This window comes from Myodes glareolus, chromosome 5, assembly GCF_982192425.1.
Source record: "Myodes glareolus chromosome 5, mMyoGla1.1, whole genome shotgun sequence".
NCBI classification, from domain to species: Eukaryota; Metazoa; Chordata; class Mammalia; order Rodentia; family Cricetidae; genus Myodes; species Myodes glareolus.
This window is the reverse complement of record NC_142030.1, coordinates 63,652,487-63,671,429: the sequence shown is the minus strand read 5'-3', so window position 1 is coordinate 63,671,429 and position 18,943 is coordinate 63,652,487. Positions and strand designations below refer to the sequence as shown.

Below are 18,943 nucleotides of genomic sequence, written 5' to 3'. Positions count from 1 at the left end.
AAAAGCAAAGTTTAAACCTGTGACCCACTATTAGTTCTCTCTCTCAAACAAACAGCCTCCAACTACAATAAATGCTATATTCTCAGGAAGTGGTTTGAATAACAACGCTCCCAATAGGTTAGTATATTAATGACTAGTCATCAGGGAAGGGCACTATATAGCCTTGTTGGAGGAAGTGCATCTCTGGGGGGTGAGCTTTGAGGTTTCAAAAGCCCATACCAGGTCTAGCACCCCCCATCTCCCTATCCAATGTTGCTCTCAGCTACTGCTCCAGCATCACATCTGTGTGCTACCATCCTCCCTGCCATGATGACAACAGACTAAACCTCTGAACTTTTAAGCAAGCCCTCAATTAAATGCTTTCTTTCATAAGAGTTGCATGGTCATGATGTTTCTTCACAACAACAGAGCAATGCTAAGATAACTTACTATGTTGGCAGCTTTGTTTTAGAACAACACTAATACCAACTGTAAGTTTATCTCATCAGCAGCACATCATATAATATTTAAATAGGTCCCAAAAAATGGGCACAAATTTTAATTCATTTATTATACAGTAGTGTCTTTCTTGAAAAACATATGACATGTTATCCTGGCCAAATATATGCTTTTCTGACAAAATAAGCTGAACTTTCTCTTAGAAACCTAGTGACTGATTTGTTAGATCTCAGGGTTTAGCCTATATATTCCAAAATATTTTTTCCTTTTTTGAAAAGATGGAAAGTTGGGTTCTAAACATATGCCACACATAAATCAAAAGTAATACCAGCACTCCATCAACATCTTTATTTAAATCACCTACAGAAGTAGTTCTGAAATTAGTTTGAAGGATGTAGCAGAACACAGAATGTAACTTCTAGAGAACAGCAATCATACTAGAAAAGAGCAAAGTCAAGTGGGTAGGAGAAGGGAAGAAGAGGGAAGAAGAGGAGAAGAAGGGAAGAGGGAGAAGAGGGAATATATATATATATAGATATAGATATAGATATATATATAGAGAGAGAGGCAATAAGTAAATAACCCTCGAGAAGATTTCAAAATGGTTATATGAATTATTGAATATATGTGTTTAGGGTGAATTTTTCATCCCAAAGCACATTACTCAGTATATAAATAGCCCTTTTGATTCAGAAGATTTGAACATGGGGCGGGGGGGCTTGTCTGTTTTTTTGTTTGTTTGTTTTTTAGTTCTCTTTCATTTTGTTCATTTATTATTTTTATATTTTTAATGAAAACATAAATATATTACTTTCCCTTTCCTTTCTCTAGCCTCTTCCATGTCTCCTCATTCCTTATTTTCCCACACTCCTACCCTCAAAATGGATAAAGTTTTTATAAGGTAATTAAATCATGGGAATTTAAAAATATCAACCAGTTCATTTTTTTCAAAGATTTACTTATTTTTTTCAATTTACTCATTTTTTTCAAATTTTTACTTATTATGTATACAGTATTCTACATGTACTATGCTTGCACACCAGAAGAAGGCACTAGATCTTATTACAAGATGGTTATGAGCCACCATGTAGTTGCTGGGAATTGAACTCAAGGCCTCTGGAAGAACAGCCAGTGCTCTTCTAAGTCATCTCTACAGCACTCAGCAAGTTCATTTTAAGACTGAGAAAAGACCCTTTTACCTATGACACACTATTCAGACAAGAATGAAAAGGAAAAATATGAAGTACATTAAGAAAGACTATCAACAAATTCATTTACACTCACTATTTGTCAAATCAATAGATCGATGAGTGCTTCACACAATGTAAGATTAGGGTCTAAAAATATAATGGAAAAATTGTTAAAATAATAACAAAAATAAATTGTTTATATAGCTAACAATGAGCAAAAGAGGGTGGTTCAATATAGAACTTTGGGACTACAGCTTCAATGCCCATGACTATTAACGTTGTTGGATTATTTGTGCTTTTGATGACCAATTTCTTGAGTTCTTTGCATAATTTGGAGATCAAACCTCTGTTAGATTCGAGGTGGGTGAAGATTGTTTCCCGTTCTATATGCTGTCATTTAGTCTTGTTGACCGTGTCCTTTGCTTTTCAGAAGCTTTTTCAGTTTCAAGAGGTCCCATTTATTAATTGATTCTATCAGTGTCTGTGCAAACGGGGTTATATTTAGGAAGTGGTCTCCTGTTCCAATGCATTCAAGTGTACTTCCCACTTAGACTTCTACGAGGTTCAGTGTGACTGATTTATACTGAGGTCTTTGATCCATTTGGACTTGAGTTTTGTACATGGTGATAGATATGAATCTATTTTCATTCTTCTAGATGTTGATATCTAGTTATGCCAGCACCATTTATTAAATATGCTTTCTTTTTTCCATCTGATAGTTTTTGCTTCTTTTGTCAAAAATCACAGCCCCAACCACACCTATTAGAGAGTAGTTTCTAAAAAGTAACACAAATAAAGACACTGTTTGAGCAAATATACTTGTTATGTGGCACTTCATTGCCACAGGAAAAACACTGATTGAGTTTTCCTAGAGTACTGCATGTTTAGATATATGTGCACAAAATGACCCATTTTCCATTTTCAGGGACTAGGAGGTAGGGCTCCAATAAACCTCAAACTCTGTGTTAACCTACGGTTGTCATCATAGAATATGTTAAATTAATGTGGCTGTCTTTTGTGCTAAAGGCTTTTTCTCTCAATATACTGTGACAGGAGGAGTGAAAAGAAGACTTATCTTTTGTGGAAGAACTTACATTATGGTTTTAAAGGTGATGTGTTGAGCAATACACCAATGAAGATTAATGGAAGCAAAAGTTACTTTGGGCTGTATAAAAGGCTTGTTACTTAGGCTCCTAAAAGCCTCCATACATTCTGAGGGCGAAGGGAGAAGCCTGAAGCAAAATGAATGTAAACACCAAAACGCAGGAAAGAAATCATTCCACAGAACCATCTTTTTCCCCCTTTGATTCTCTGACTTTCCTCCCTATTTTCCATAGCTAAAGAGAAAAGTATCAGGCGACTTGCATGTTACATAAAGCATAAATTTAAGAATCATAACTTAAACCTTATAAGACAACAGTCTAAGACCTGTTTTATGGTTATCAGTTTACATTAATGTACATAATACACTTTGGGGACAGGGTATTGAAATATTGGTTCAGGTTGGCTTCCACTCATAACTCTAGTACCTCAGCCTCCTAAATTTTGGGACTGCATACATATCATTATGTTCCCAGTTTACATAATAATCTTTGTCTAAGAAAATTTATGTGTTTAAGTTTGTAAGATGTATGATCCCATATATCTTTTCACAAAAATCACAAATTATAATTCAAAATCCCTATTACAATAAGAAAAAAACATTATTAACCAAAAGCTGTATATTTTATAGTAAGATACATTATGACTTTTTAAAATTTTAATTAATTCTGTTTGATTTGTGAGAGTTTCGTATGGTATCATGTGAAAAACACAGAACAACTGGAGGGAGTCAGTTCTCTTCTTCCACTATGTGGGTCCCTGAGACCAAACTCAAGTCATCAGGCTGGGCAGCATATACCTTAACCCAGTGAGCCATCTTGCTGGCACACCTCATGTTTTTTAACATATACATTTTTCTTAAAACCAAAGTAACCTAGAAACAACCACATCACATGTATTCATTGACTAAATTATTTGCAAAATAGTTGAGGAATATTTCATAGTTTAGAGGCAAGAATCAAGATTCTTGTTTCAAATATGGTCAATAAACTAATAGTATTGTTGACAAGACTATTAAAAATTATAGTTTCAAACTATCCCATACATTACAAATCTCAGTTTTTAGCTGAGATTTTAACTACTGGTAGTATGAACAAACATTAAACAGCAAGATCTGTCTCGATCATTCTTGTAACAAATAAAGCACAGTAATGATTAAAACTCAATATAAGCAAAACAAGACTAGTACAAAATAAAGAACCATTCACTTAATGAATTCAATGTAAAACATTAAAAGGAAGGCTGGGAATCGGATAAACTATCAATAGCTCTAGTTTCTAGTTTCAGTTCTGATACTGCACCTTCTATCTGACCTTTTACAACTTTTAAACTGCATTACTTCGTTAGTCCATCTTTTCACAGCAATCACAAATCATGCTACAAGCTTGTTACAGAGCAAATGACACAACATTATGGAAATTAATGCATCTCATAGATAAATCCCAGCAGTGACTAAATAAAATAACTAGTGCATTAAACACGTACTACAACTTCAAATAAAGCAAATACATGTGAAATTAAATTACACAAATTAGCAAAATTTCACAAAACTACTGTCCAGAGGAAATAAAAATAAACCTAGAGATGCAAACTTGATTAAGAATTGTGGCTATAGAGCTCTTACTCAATTTAGTATCTTGTTTCCAACAGAAGTGTTGTATATAAAAGATTGATACTTCTAAGTTAGTAACTTTTCTTTGTTTAAACAGACTACAATTTTAACAAATCTGTATATACTTATTAAAAGCAACAAACACATAAAAATATGTTTAGAATATATTAAGAGCCATTGAGTGAAGATGCAAACCTGGGATAAAATACATAGAGTTACAGGCTATGTTCAAGGCCAGTCTGGTCTACAGAGCTACTTCCAGGATAGATAGATAGATAGATAGATAGATAGATAGATAGATAGATAGATAGATAGACAGACAGACAGATAAGCAAGAAAGAAAGCAATAAGAAATAAAGAATAAATAAAAATTAAAAGGCCTTTTGGATCAACCACACTTGTCTAACTCCAAAATTAGTTCTTTCATGTAAATTTACAACTGAAAAAAGTCAATTTGATATCCAAATTTATTAGTATAAAATGAAGCCTACTAAGAGAATATTTTCATTTTCTATTTCAACAGAGACAGGCACAGTTAAAAAGAATGATGTTGGAAACAGAAGTGTAAATACCCAGGCTTACAGTTCCAGTTTGTGAAATACCCTAAGCAGACAGCTGATGAGCAGCTTCCTTTTTAATTAGAATCATTACCTGATTAATTACTCCCAGAACACTTAATACAAGCCTCCTCTGTGCCACTGGGACCCAGAACTGATTCTCCTCATGGTAATAAGCATAATAAGCATCATCTCTTCATCAGGATTAAGGTCAGTTTATTTCTGCCTTAAATGGTAAAAGCTCTTTTCACGGAATTGACTTGGACATTCAAAGTCCAACATCAAGACATGGATGCAGCACAAAAAGGGAATGTGTGCATTATCTGGGAAAATCTTTCAAGAATTAATGTTGGTTGTAATATAACTCACTCATAAAAATAAAATCTTAACTTTAAAAACTACGTAGGAAAAGATTATCCCTTTTCAGATTTGGAGTTCTAATTCTTGGGTTGACTTAAGTTATTGAACCAGGGTCTTCAAGGCACATTCCAAAAAAGCATTGCTACCACTCCCATCTTCAGCCTTAAATCTCAACACAGGCCCAGATACAGGAACTCAATAAAACTCACATTTTTACAAACACAATCAAATACTCTGTGATTTGGGATTCCCCTCTGGATGCTATGAATATGTTTTATTACCATTGGTTAGTAAAGAATCTGCGTCAGTCAATGGCAGGGCAGAATAAAGCCAGGCAGGAAATCCGAACAGAGATATATACAATACATGGAGTCAAAGAGGTGCCATGTAGCTGCCGAAGAAAAAGATGCCGCTGGATTATATCCAGCAAACCACAGCCTCGTGCTGATACACAGATTAATGAAAATGAGTTAATATAACATGTAAGAGCTAGCTAGGAACACACATAAGCTATTGGCCACACAGTGTTGTAATTAATATAGTTTCTGTGTGATTATTTGGGTCTGGGTAGCCAGGAATTAATATGCAGTCTCCGCTTACGACTCTGCAAACACTGAACTTTGAAACCCTTTATTTATAGAAAAGAAAATCTGGAGGCCTTATAAAGTCAGAAAGACAACAAGCAGTCACTATAAAATAAAAACTTATTTAGAATACTTACATATGAGGTACACAGAATAAGTAGAAGCTTATCACCTACAATCTCAGTTCTACTTTTACATACTAGACTAGAAAATTTTTAAGAGTCAAATGAAAACTGTTCCTTTTTTAACATCAGTTTTGCAGATACAAAGATGAAAGCCTCACAATGCTGTCTTCAAAAAATTAGTCATCTATTAAAAGATTAAGCAGTTTTCATAAACATGTCAAAGATCAGCTTCTTAAAGGGTAAAAGTGACTGAAATTCTGACACCAGCAGCAATTAATATTCTCTCTTAGGGAAGAAGTTGCATACCCATGACATTCTAACTCAAGAATAAAAAGTTCTGAACAATTTCTACCTTGTCTTTTTATCACTCAGAAATAAACACACTTGTATGTAAAAATAGAAATCTACCATGTGCCTAATAGAAAGATTACTGATAAATAAGCTGTAGATCCAGATAACAAGCAAAAATATAAAAGGGGAAGTAACTGAATCAAAAATACTAATAAGCACTTTTAAAGGGTTTTTACCTCTTTTACTTTTTGTATTTTTGAGATTACAATATAATCTCATTTTACACTTCCCTTTGCTCACTCCAAACTCCCCTATAGCCTCCTTGCTTTCTTTCAAATTTATGGCCAAACTTTTTCAATAAGTGTTATTATATTTTATTTAGTGGAGCACATATTTGTGGGTCAAAAGGTAACTGGTAAGAATCAGCTCTCTTTGAATTATGTATGAGCCAAGGACCAAACTTGGGTTATTAGGCTTGACAGCAAGGATCTATACCCAATAAACAACCTTACTTACCCAAGAATACTAAAAATTTTTATAGTATAAATGTTATTTAAAATTATGTATTGAATTTACTATAACATATGACTTCAATCAAACAAAACTAGATAAAGAACATTATTAGTTAATTCAAAAGCCAGTTTGTGAAACAAAAATTAAAAATTTAAAGTATATAAAATAAATCATAATCAAATTTCACAGAACATTTTTCTAAGTTCCAAATCTTGCTAAATTTATTTATTAGTCTTTTTTATTTTATTTTTCTCTTCATTGAAAAAGGAAACAACATAAAAAAGTTATAAAAAAGGGTCATATTATAAAATGTTTGTGCATATATGAACAATTATGAAATCAGTAAAAAATGATTGAAATGAGAAACACTGAACAAATTAAAAAGATAATTTTTCATTTTTAGAACTGTGTCAGTTTACAAAGAATTAGGCTTTGCTATCGGATTTTCTAAAAACTTTTGTTCACTGTTTCTCTCTCTTGTCTTCCTCACCCTTCTTACCTGTCTTATGTCATTCCACTTTACATTTTCATGTCACTTACCACATTTTGTCTTCCCCATCTTTCTCAGCACTTTTGTTCCCCTCTGGTGTCTCCTATTTAGTTTCCCAGAAAAAGTCAACTTTTCAATGAGCAGCTTTGTGTCTGTGAGACTTCAATCAATCAGCTATGCTCTATAACTTGGAAGTCTTCTATGAAACAACTCAAAAGTTTAAGTTTAAATCTGATTTCTCTCCAGAGGGGTCAGGGACACCGTGAGAACACAGCCCAGAGAATCAATCGACTGGGGCTCATGGAGGCTCGAAAAAGAGATTAGGGACCCTTAGGGATATAGAGTACAAAAAAAGAGAAAGAGAGTTATTCATAATGGAACAGCCTATCTTAATAACTCAAAAATCAATGGGAAGTCCTGCAACTATGAGGAAAAAATGCAGAAAAATGTGAAATTCTGGAAATGTAAGACTATAAATAGAAGTACAGAGAAGACTTACTGAGAAAAGCACTTGTCTCAGGAGTATCTGAGGTAGAATCCTCAGAATCCACATAAAATCTGGCATTAGGAGGGTGCTTCTGTTAATAGCAGTAACCCTATGGTGAGATGGTAGGTGGGAAGAGAAAACTGTTATGAGTTTGTGGACCAGTAAGCAGAGTATATGCAGCAGCAGACAACAGCAGAGACCTCAGTCTCTAACAAGGTTGAAGGCAAGATCAATCCAATGTTGTCTCCTCCATATGTTCAACATGCTCTTACAAGCACTAACAAATGTACATGTGCACATACATGCATGCACATACATCACACGTGTACACATCATATACACACAAAGACAAAAGACAAAAATAATAAAAACTGCTTTTCTTGAATATATTGACATTTAATAATGAGTGGAAGATAGGATGGAAGGATGAAGTAGCATGTAAAGAGACACAAAGAGATAAAAAAAGAGTCAAGAAAGAGCTTCACAAACACTAGACCTGCAAAAGTGAACAATTTCAAAAACACAAACAGAAATGTGATGCTGTTGTGAGAATTACAAGGAGGATTTTCAGTACCTGCCTCATGAGTTTCTATGCCTATCCCTCTCACCTTGGCACTACTTAATCTAAAAACAGATCTGAAAGGAAAAATAAAGCCAAAGCAAGATCCCAGCCACAAAAGCCCCATCATGCCACATTGTATAAACAAACATAAGTATGTTCTAAAATATGTTTCAGCCAATCAAGTTATTGGACTCCAAGAATAAAATCCCAGGCTTTTGAATATCTGTGAAATTTAAGAAAAGTACCACCCCTTTCTTTTTATCTTCCATTGTGTGTCTACAAATACAGCTATGCTGTGTAACAATACAGACTGTAGGGTGCACAAGGAGAGTATCAAAGCCTTCCTTCAAAAGACTACACACATACTCTAATGCAAAATCTGAATGTTTCCTTCATCTGTCTAGAATAATGTTTAATGAAGAGCAAACCCTAGCATAGTGGTTCGTGCCTATAGTCCCAGCACTTGGGAGCCAGAAACTCTAAGAGGGAGTTCTGCTCTAAGTTTCAGGACAGCATTGACAACAAAGTGGGATGTTGTCTTAAAAAAAAATAGTATGAATGATAAAAAACTATATTTGTTTCTAGTAATTGAAACATCAATAAATTCATCAAAACCATAAGTTCTTTTTTAATTTAAAAATAATCACTGTTGAAGAGTAAGCACAGATATTAATATTTCTTATACTTAGAGTTTTTATACATATAGGCACCACTACAGATGAGATGCAAGCAAAGACCTCAGGAGATAAGGATCAAGGGAGTATCTTTAAAATTAAGCAATGGAAGATAAATACTATGAATATATATAAGTATGTGACAGGAGACCTTTATCCTTTTCATACAGAAAAAAAAGGGAAATTAAATGGCAAATTTTCTAACCGAACTCTTTCACTAATTTGTATTCATTTTTATACTTTCTAGTATTTGTATGTTCCAGGAATTAACACAATTAATATTCTACAACACAATAAATATTCTTCATTCTCTGTATTTAATCAGTTACTCATTAGAAGATTTTAAAGAGCTGAAAATTTACTAAAGTGACTTTAATGAAATTTATGTGTGTGTCAGTACCATAGTGGTATAAATGCCAGTGATTTTGTAAGTACCAATGTACAGATTTTGTAAGTACCAATGTACAGATTTGTAAGTACTAATGTACAGATTTGTAAGTACCAATGTACAGACCCAGCTGGAACTACGTCTCTCTGTTATATTCTACAAGACAAGCTGTTAACAGAGAGCAGAGCAGTGTGTGTTTAGCACCACTCTGGCTCTTTAAGTATTTCAATGTTCAGTGTTATTTGACTAACAAACTGCATAAGATTCTTAGAAAGTATACTGTTTTAATTTTTTTACCTGAAATGACATATTGAGCTTTCCTTTAGTAAAAACTTGCCAAAAACCTTAATAATCAAAACCATAATTTGACTATTCAATCTAATATTTAGTAAATGGTATTGAATCATAACAAAAATACCAATTAGGACTAGAGAGGGAGGGGGAGGTGAAAAGGGGGAGGAAGAAGGGAAGTGGGGAGGATGTGGAAATTTTAATTAATTAATTAAAAAATAAAATTTACAGGATTATAATTTTGTTATTTTGCATATATTTTATTTTTTTCTTTAGCTAGACATTTTATGAAAAGCTACTTACAAAATTAGTACACTAGAGACCAGAGTGAAGATAGGCTTTACTCTAAGTATACCAATAATCTGACAATAATAAACAGTGAGGGTTTAGCTACACATCCAGTGCCTCAAGAAAGAAGCATACATACAACAGGATCATAAAGCAGGCCACTATTCTGATTGCTTTTTGCTTTTAAACTTATTTTTCCAAAACACATATTTGGTATCAACAACCCAAATAATATTTTACAACTATTTCCAACTTTGCCCTGTGATACAGGTTATTGGTTTTTCATAAAACTGAGCGGATCCTTTACAATTCTATATGTTTTTATTTCCACCAGCAAATGACATTTTTGGTTAGTTGACATAAAATATTAATATACATCACCATCCTTCACAATACCTGGCATACAATATGATTGTATCCAAGCATATTTTATAGACACTGGGAGTTATTGCCAGTTTAATTGGCCCTAAACGGCCAATTAAATATTCTTTTGTGACATTACCTAGATATGATGTCCACTTTCTGAGTTCTTCAGTATATGTACTAGCTCTAATAGAAACCAACTGGTACTGTATTTTTCCTCCTTAAGAAAAGAAAAGTATTGATCTATCAATAAAGGATGTAGCTGGCCAATTTGAGTGGACATTGTTTTACCTTCTAAAGTTCCCTAGATAGCCCAGGTTTAGTCACTAAAAGGTAACCAAATTACTCCATAAGCTACTTCTTATCCTGCACCCCCTCCTCCTAACCTGCACAGATATAATACTCAGGTTCCTATCACAGACATGCTTTCATCTGTTATCCCTGGTCCACTCAAGTAGTAAATTCACTTCATCCTCGTTATCCCAAACAGACAAAACTCTAACCATAGGGACAAAGGATAAGGAGGCAGGCATATTGAAGCATGCCTCCAATTTCAACTACTTTGGAGGCTAACGTAGGAAAATGACAAGTTTGAGACCAGCATAGAAAAACTAAGTGAGATCAAAAATGGGAGAAGATGTTAATTTGGAAGGCTTAGTACCATGGGTAGAAGCCCTACTATGACACAAAAAAAGGTAAATGGCAGAAAGAAGGAAGGAAGAAAGAGTGAGAGAGCAGAAGAGCAGGAGACAGAAAGGGAGGCTGCAACACAGACAGTTAATCATCATTTAGAATCACCATGGAAACATATCTCTGGGTGTGGCTGTGCATGTTTCCAAGAAGCACTTAATATGTGGCAAACAGTTCATCATTTTATTTTGCACAAACCCAGTAGCAGCTATCATCATGCAAAATCTACAAATACCAGAAGCTCAGAAGATCAAAAATTTGCTCCAATGAGATGTGTAACTCAGATTCGATTCTATCAAACAATAAAATATAAATTCTTTAAACACAAGATACCTGTATGTTTATGCACATGTACTTTTAAAACAAAATATTCATTTGCAAATAAAAGATAAAAATTCAAGTGGTAGGAAAAAAGCTAATGATTGCCATTTCTGAAAGATTATTGTTAGCTGTGCTGTGGTTTTAATGATACAAATGTTACAGATTTGATCACTTTTACAAAAGCTGGAACCCACAACCTAGTACTTCTTATGTTTATGAAACTAATTAGTGGATTTTATCAACTGTATCATATATGCCATGTAATTACAGAACTGCACATACCATTCTGCAATAAGATGTAACATTCAAATTGTCCTAAAATATACAAAGCCTCCCCCACAACAAATGGCTCAGACTATGTAAAAACGTGACTATTACTCAGTGATTCCTCATGCCAGTAATTAAGACTTCATCCTCATTACAGAAGCTTTGAATTCTATTTGCTTGTTTATATACAGGCAAAGGGCATATATCCTCTGAGATCGCCTCAAAAGTTATGAAGAATGCTAGGTAAGTAAACAATAATGAGAATGTCTCAGTGATAATGAGTTTCTGAAAAATGGTTTCAGACAAGGGTGGCTAAAAACTTTTAGGGAATTCATCAGAGGCAGTGTTACCCTTGGCCCAGGCTGGAAATCACCGACAGGAATGACAAATCACATTTGACCATTGTGAAAATCCAAGCTTATTCTCACAGACAATAGACACACCCATCTTGAAAGAAGCATGGAGTTAGGAGCTTCAGCTCTGTTCTACTGGTTCACACAGAAGGCTCATGCACACTTCACATAGGTACAGAACAGACCTTCATTAATTATAAATCTTCATGAACATATGCACATTTGGAAAAAGAGAGATCCTGCTTTTTTCCTTGACTTCTCGTTTCTTTTAACAATTAATTATTTAAAGAATCTTTATACTAGACCAAAGGCAGTAAAGCCTGCTTAACAACGCTAAATGATGTCTGTTACCTGAAGCCTAGACAACCACCTTGGGCTAGCGAAGTCATGGATCTTGGAAAAGAACCTACAATACCACAGTACTAAATAAGCATAATTCATAACTACATTCTAAACACATATTCCAATATCCACAGATGAGTTTGGTTCACACGCCTCATAAAGAATATTTCTCTTTGTAACAGAGGGAGACCATTATACAGAAAACACAAACAATAAAAAGGAAGAGAAACAGGGATCGTGTGGTACCCAGCAGCAACTGATAAATCTTCAACACAATTCTTGCACTTAATGTTCAATCATTATGGAAGAAGAAGGCAAAAAGATTGTAAGAGCCAGAAGGACAGGAAGTTTGCTGTGAGACTATGTGAGGCTATACTATAAAGTCTAATCAACACTGCTGCCAATAAGACCTGACTATCAATGGCACCAACAGATGGAAACTAACAGCAACAGGAAAAACCTCGTGGAGTTCCCAATCATAGACAAGTTAGGGAATGCTGAGTGAGAAATGGTCTTCCCCCCAATTAGCTATCCAATACCAAGCGGTCAGACCTAAGGAAGGAAAGAAAAAGGGAGGAGGAGGAGGAGGAGGAGGAGGAGGAGGAAGAGGAAGAGGAGGAGGAGGAGGAAAAGAAGAAAAGAAGAAAGCAAATCTCTCTAAGTTCAGGGCAAGTCTGGCCGACATAACAAGTTGCAGACCAGTAAGTTCATGTCAAGAAAAGAAGAATCAAATCACTGAAACTGTGAGACTCACTGAAGAGGGCATACAAAAGTACTAGAAACAACACCAAACTATTAACTCAGTATGTCCAACATCCTATAGAGTTGGCCGATTCAATCTCTGTGTGTTGCTGTCACTTGGCTCACAGTAAGTCATAGTAGTTAACCATGATATTTTCAGTTTGACTCTTTCCCCTACAGGCTTGATAACTACTCAAGCGTAGGGTATAGGTATTACTAGACTATACTGTAACCATAGCTTGGCAAAATATCTGAAACAAAAGAAGGACTTATTGCTCCATAAACTTAAGGAATAAAGTGTGATAAATTAGTAGCATAGTAGAAAACAGGGTATCAGACAACCCTGGTTCTCTTTGTTTTCTATGCATTTGCATATGATTATCCTTGGACTACAAGATTTTTTTCTACCTACATTTGAAATATTTCTTCATTATCATTGATATTTTTGTTATTCCCATTTAATAATTCTTCTATGGGTTCAAGAGTCTATAGAAATCTCTACATGTCTTACTTTTAATTATTTTTTAAATTTCCCTTTTATTAAAAATATTATTTTCCCAGCCAGGTATGGTGGCATGCACCTTTAGTCCCAGCAGCTGGGAGGCAGAGGAGGACAGACATACAGGAGTTAGAGGCCAGCCTGGTGCACAAAGCAAGTTCCAGGACAATCAGGGCTAAACAAAGAAACCCTGTTTTGAAAAAAAGAAAAAGGAAGGAAGAGAGGGAGAGAGGGAGGGAGGGAAGGGGGCGAGGAGACCGAACACACACACACATGCACGCACGCACACACAAAGTTCTTCTTCATACAGTATATCCTGATTATAGTTTCCCACTTCCTCTTCTATCCAGCCATCTGGAGTCACTCCCTTTCTGTCCCTCACTTTAAAAGAACAATCTTCTAGGAGATAACAACCAAACATAATAAAATATAATAAGATTTAAAAGCTATCACATTGAAGTTGGACAAGGCAAACCAACAGAAGGAAAAGAGACCTCCAAAAAAGTTCAAAAATCGGGCCTACTCCTTCACTCGTCCAGAAGTCCCATAAAAATATTAAACTCAAAGCTATAATGTATACACAGAGAATCTGATACAAACTCATGTCAGCAGGTACTTGCTGCTGCACAAAACTCCACTCCAAATGGAACAAAGACCTCAGCATAAAACCAGAAACACTGAAGCTGACAGAAAAGAAAGTGAAGAATTGCCTTGGCTGCATTAGCACAGGAGACAACTTTCTGAACAGAACACTAAGATCAACAATTAATAAATGGGACCTCATGAAATTGAAAAGCTTCTCTACGGCAAAGAACACCATTAATTGGACAAAGCAACAGACTACAGAATGAGAAAAAATTTTGTCAAGTCCACATCTGATAGAGGATTATTATCCAAATTATATAAAGAATCCAAGAAAATAAATAGAAAAATCAAATAATCCTATTAAAAATGGGGTACAGAGATAAACTAAGAGTTCTCAATAGAGGAAATTCAAGATGGCTGAAAAGCACTTTTTAAAAAATGTTCAACATCCTTAGCCATCAGGGAAATGCAAATCAAAATTACATTGAGACTCTATCTTATACCTGTCAGAATGGCTAAGATCAATAATAGAAATGATAGCTCATGTTGGTCCACATCTACTGTGGAGGAAGGGGAAACACTCCTCCATTGATAGTAGAAGTGCAATCTTATACAATCACCATGGAAATCAATATAACAGTTCCTCAGAAAGTTGGGGATCAATTAAAGACTGGAGGTATGGCTCAATGACAAAGTTCTTGCCCAGTATATGCAAGGCCCTGGGTTTTGATTCTTCCTTATTCCCAGAGAAGAACTAAAAGCACATTACTTTGCCTTGTTATGTGAAACAATGGCATCGCTACACATACCTGCTTTGAGGCATATAATTTTGAAGATTACAAAGGAACAATAGGCAAGTGTATAGTAAAACAGCTGACTGTATGCTTTAATGTACGGTGGTTTCACAAAGCACACCTAAAACGAGTGCTATCCCGAATGGGAATACCTCCAAATACAATCTGTCTCTTTAAATTCTAATTCTACAGAATTAAATTACAGGCCACTTTTTCTTAAAAGTCATGTCTTCACCATACTCCTTTCCTATGCATTCTATGGTCTCTCAGGGTTTTTCTATGAAGAAATTCTGTTCAAACTGAATTATTTGATTAGTTGACCTTAGAAATCTCACCATTCCCTTAAAAGAGATGAAAATTTAACTGCACCAAAATAAGAGATTAACATGCTGAATCATGACAATTAAGCACCAAACAAGAAGCACTTCTTATGAAAACCCTCCGGGTGTTTATGTTCTTTCAGCTGAGTGGTGCTGAGTTCAGATGCATCTACCACCAAAGCACATAAATATACTCTTGCACTCTTGGCTACAAGCACTTGCTGTCTCATATCTACTTCTAACATAGAAAAACAAGACAGATATTTTTAGAAAAATGTTATTATACATCTTTATATGATCCTTAGCAATGATGCAGAGATGACAATAAAATCAAATATACTATTGTACTTCTTGTCACAAAAGTGTTATGACTTGAAATTTTGACTAAGAAGCAACAGATTTCTATACTCTTTTACAAAACAAATGTTTTTTACAAAGTATATTTTTATGATTGGAATAACATTCAAACTTTGTCACTAATAACAAGCAGTATTAAGTAAGGTAATAATCTACCCAATATTTGATCTATCTTTTTTCTTCAAGACAGATGGGGGACAGGCAAAATTATTCAGTGGTTAAGAACAGCATTCTAATCATCCAAAAGATGAGAGCCACACAAAGTGACTCACAACTGTCTACAACTCCAGTTTAAGAGGATCCAATGACATCTGGCCTGTACAGACACCTGCATTCATATGCACACAGCAACATACAAGTATATACATGTACATATAATTGAAAATAATAAAAATAAATCTTACAAAAAGATAAAAATAAATAAACTTGTTTTATTTAAAAATAGTAAATTATTTTTTAAAAGATTAGTAGTCTCTATTAGGCGATATCATATGATCTATTGGTATATATGTAAAAATGTCCAATGTTCCATTTGTTTTTATAAAATAAAAAAGATCACAGCTATATTAATGCTTGTTGTGATTTGGGAATGAGGTCACATATTGCAATGTGGTTCAATGGAATCTGCATACCTGGGACTAAAATAACTGTAACGCTCAAACATTTACCCTCAGAATATATGTTTGCAGTTTTCATGTGGTAGAGTAAGTGTATTTACATGATACCTATTCATTTAAACCTCATAAAATGGCTGATTGGCTTAAGAAGGTAGTTGTTGATAGACATTAAATATTTAAAAGAAATAAACACTTTCTCTGTTCCTTCAAAAAGAAAAGCTGTTTGTAGTAATACTGAATTTGTATTTTAATAAATAAAGTTTGAGTGAAGATCAGAGTACAAAGCTAAGGAACTAGAGACCAGGAAGTGGTTTGCACGTCTTTAATTCTAGAACTCAGGAAATGGAGGCAGACAGATCTCTGTGAGATCAAGGCTACCCTGAGCTACACAAGACATACCAAGAAACAGATCCAGGTGGTAGTTGCTCACACCTTTAATCCCAGTGTTTGGGAGTCACACACCTTTAATCCTAGAACTAGTGAGGTGGAGACAGGTACAATATGGTTGGGCAGAAAGAGGAATATAAGGGGAAAAAGACAGGAACCCACTGGAGTGTGGAATCTGAGATTTGGTGGAGACACAGTGTGTTCTAGGCAGTCTGAGGCTGGAGCCTTCTTAAGTCTGAGCATTGGTAGAGGTAAAAGGTCTCTCTAGTGGCTTGCTGATCTGCTTCTCTGGTCTTGCTTTAACCCTGTATCTGCCTCTGGGCTTGGATTACTTAAGACCAACTAAAATTTATGCCACAGCTGTTACAGCAATTAATGATGAAAGAAGATTCTAAAAAAGACTATTTGTAAAACATTTGGTACTGTAAACATTAATACATGACTTGATCACCAGAAACTATGTGTATGTGTGTATGAGTTATGGAGGCAGATCACTAATAAAGTACTTACTGTATCAGTATGATTACTTGAGTTTGCATCCCCAGTATCCATTTAAAAGGTTGAGCATAGCCATGTGTACCTGAGATCCCAGGAGATTCAACACTCTCACACAGACATATACACAGGCTAAACAACAATGTACAGAAAAAAATAATAAATTGTTAAAAAAGAATACTAAAAAAGTCTAGAAATATAGTTGAATTGTAGACTCATTCATGGTGCCTTGCATTGTTATGAAGACACCCCTAAGAGAAAGAAAGAAAAAAGAAAAATAAGAGGAAAGAGAGAGAAATAAAGTTGACTATCATATGGAAAAGAGGTAATATGCTAGCCTAAATGCAGCAACACACTTGATGGTAGGGCTTGAAAAGAATGATACACTTCTACTTGGATCTACCAATCTTTTTCGAATACAATAAAAATGAAAACCATTAAAAATTATTTAGAAACAAATTTTCAAATTGCTGTGTCATAATATGCTAAAATATATTAAAATAATGACCTATATTGATGACTCTGCATATAGAGCTGCATAAAAAAAGAGAATGAGGAAGTCTTTAGGTGTAGAATATAGATAAATGATTTTTAGGAAAAAGAGAGAAAGGGAGATTATCAGATACTCTTAATAGATATGGTGTTTATTTGGGGAATGATAAAAATGATCTTGCAGTCTTCCTGGCAGCCATACAGTTATTCTAAAGAGATATACATCAGAATTTTCCCAGGAGCTGGGAGAAAGAAAAGACTAGGGCACTGATGCAAGCCAGAGAGAAAACTTCCTGAGAGAGTGAGATCTCACAGGAAAAAATGTCATACACGTTTAACAATTTTTCATACCACCTTACAAGAACAAGAACTGAGTGAATGATGGGTCACTAATGGGCAAAACTGCTTAGTTTAACTGTGACTTCTCTGTTTGAACCCAAATTTCATGTCAGGAACCTGAAGATGGACTCTGGGAGGTCAATGAAATTGTTCCTTCTCCAGTGTGACTAAACTTGAGACAAAGGACACACTACTTCATTTTGCTAAATTGTATAAAACTTATGACACCAGCTACTAATCAAGAGTGACATCAAGTAGAAGATTTTACTAAGGTATATACACCTTAGACTTATGCATTCTATACAGGCTGCCATCCTTATATCTCTTTCAAGTCATGGCCTCAGGTTACACTTTGAACAAGGCAAGAGACCATAAGTCTGGCCTCTTGGGCATATATTCAGCAAATATATTATCATCATTTCTTAAATACACCAGTGTACTTCTCTTCAAATAGTTTCTACCCTGGTTTATCTTCCCCCCCCTTACAAAATTACACTTTTTCTGATGAAAGTACAAGGGATTTAATGGAAGACAAAAACTTAAAGATGTGTGGGATCCTGCACTGCCTCCCTGAGCTGTACTATAGAAGCATGTTGTTTGATTGCAGATGGGCCTAAAGGCTGGTTAAAAGTCAGGATGTCTCCTTTTGCTATAGGAATGCAGCCTAACTGGAGGTCAACCTGGGTAAACAATCATCAGCAAAAACTTTCTCCACAGTCTCAACTTCAATTATGATATGAAGTTTTCATTCCTATAGCTTCCACAAGCTTGGTTAGTACACTATGTATCTTAAAAGTATATTGCAGACACTGCTCCCTTAGCTAAATTCAACATGATATAACTTAATATTTTGTAAGCAAGTTTATTAGCAAAGTTTATAGCATCAATTTTATTACTTCAAGTTTCTTCATCAGAATTTTAAAGTGAAACCAAGATATAAAGTGTTTAAAACTATTATAGGCATTGTCTACCACTATGCTGAAAGTGTTCAGAACAGAATAAAATACCGACAGGATACCACTGACATAGT

At 34.8% G+C, this 18,943-nt stretch overlaps 1 protein-coding gene across 4 annotated transcripts in view; it reads right to left on the bottom strand.

Annotated features, from left to right (window-relative positions):
- The window catches only part of Rabgap1l (RAB GTPase activating protein 1 like), a 632,406-nt gene that overhangs the window by 428,879 nt on the left and 184,584 nt on the right, over positions 1–18,943 (bottom strand). The gene's annotated exons all lie outside the window — the stretch shown is intronic.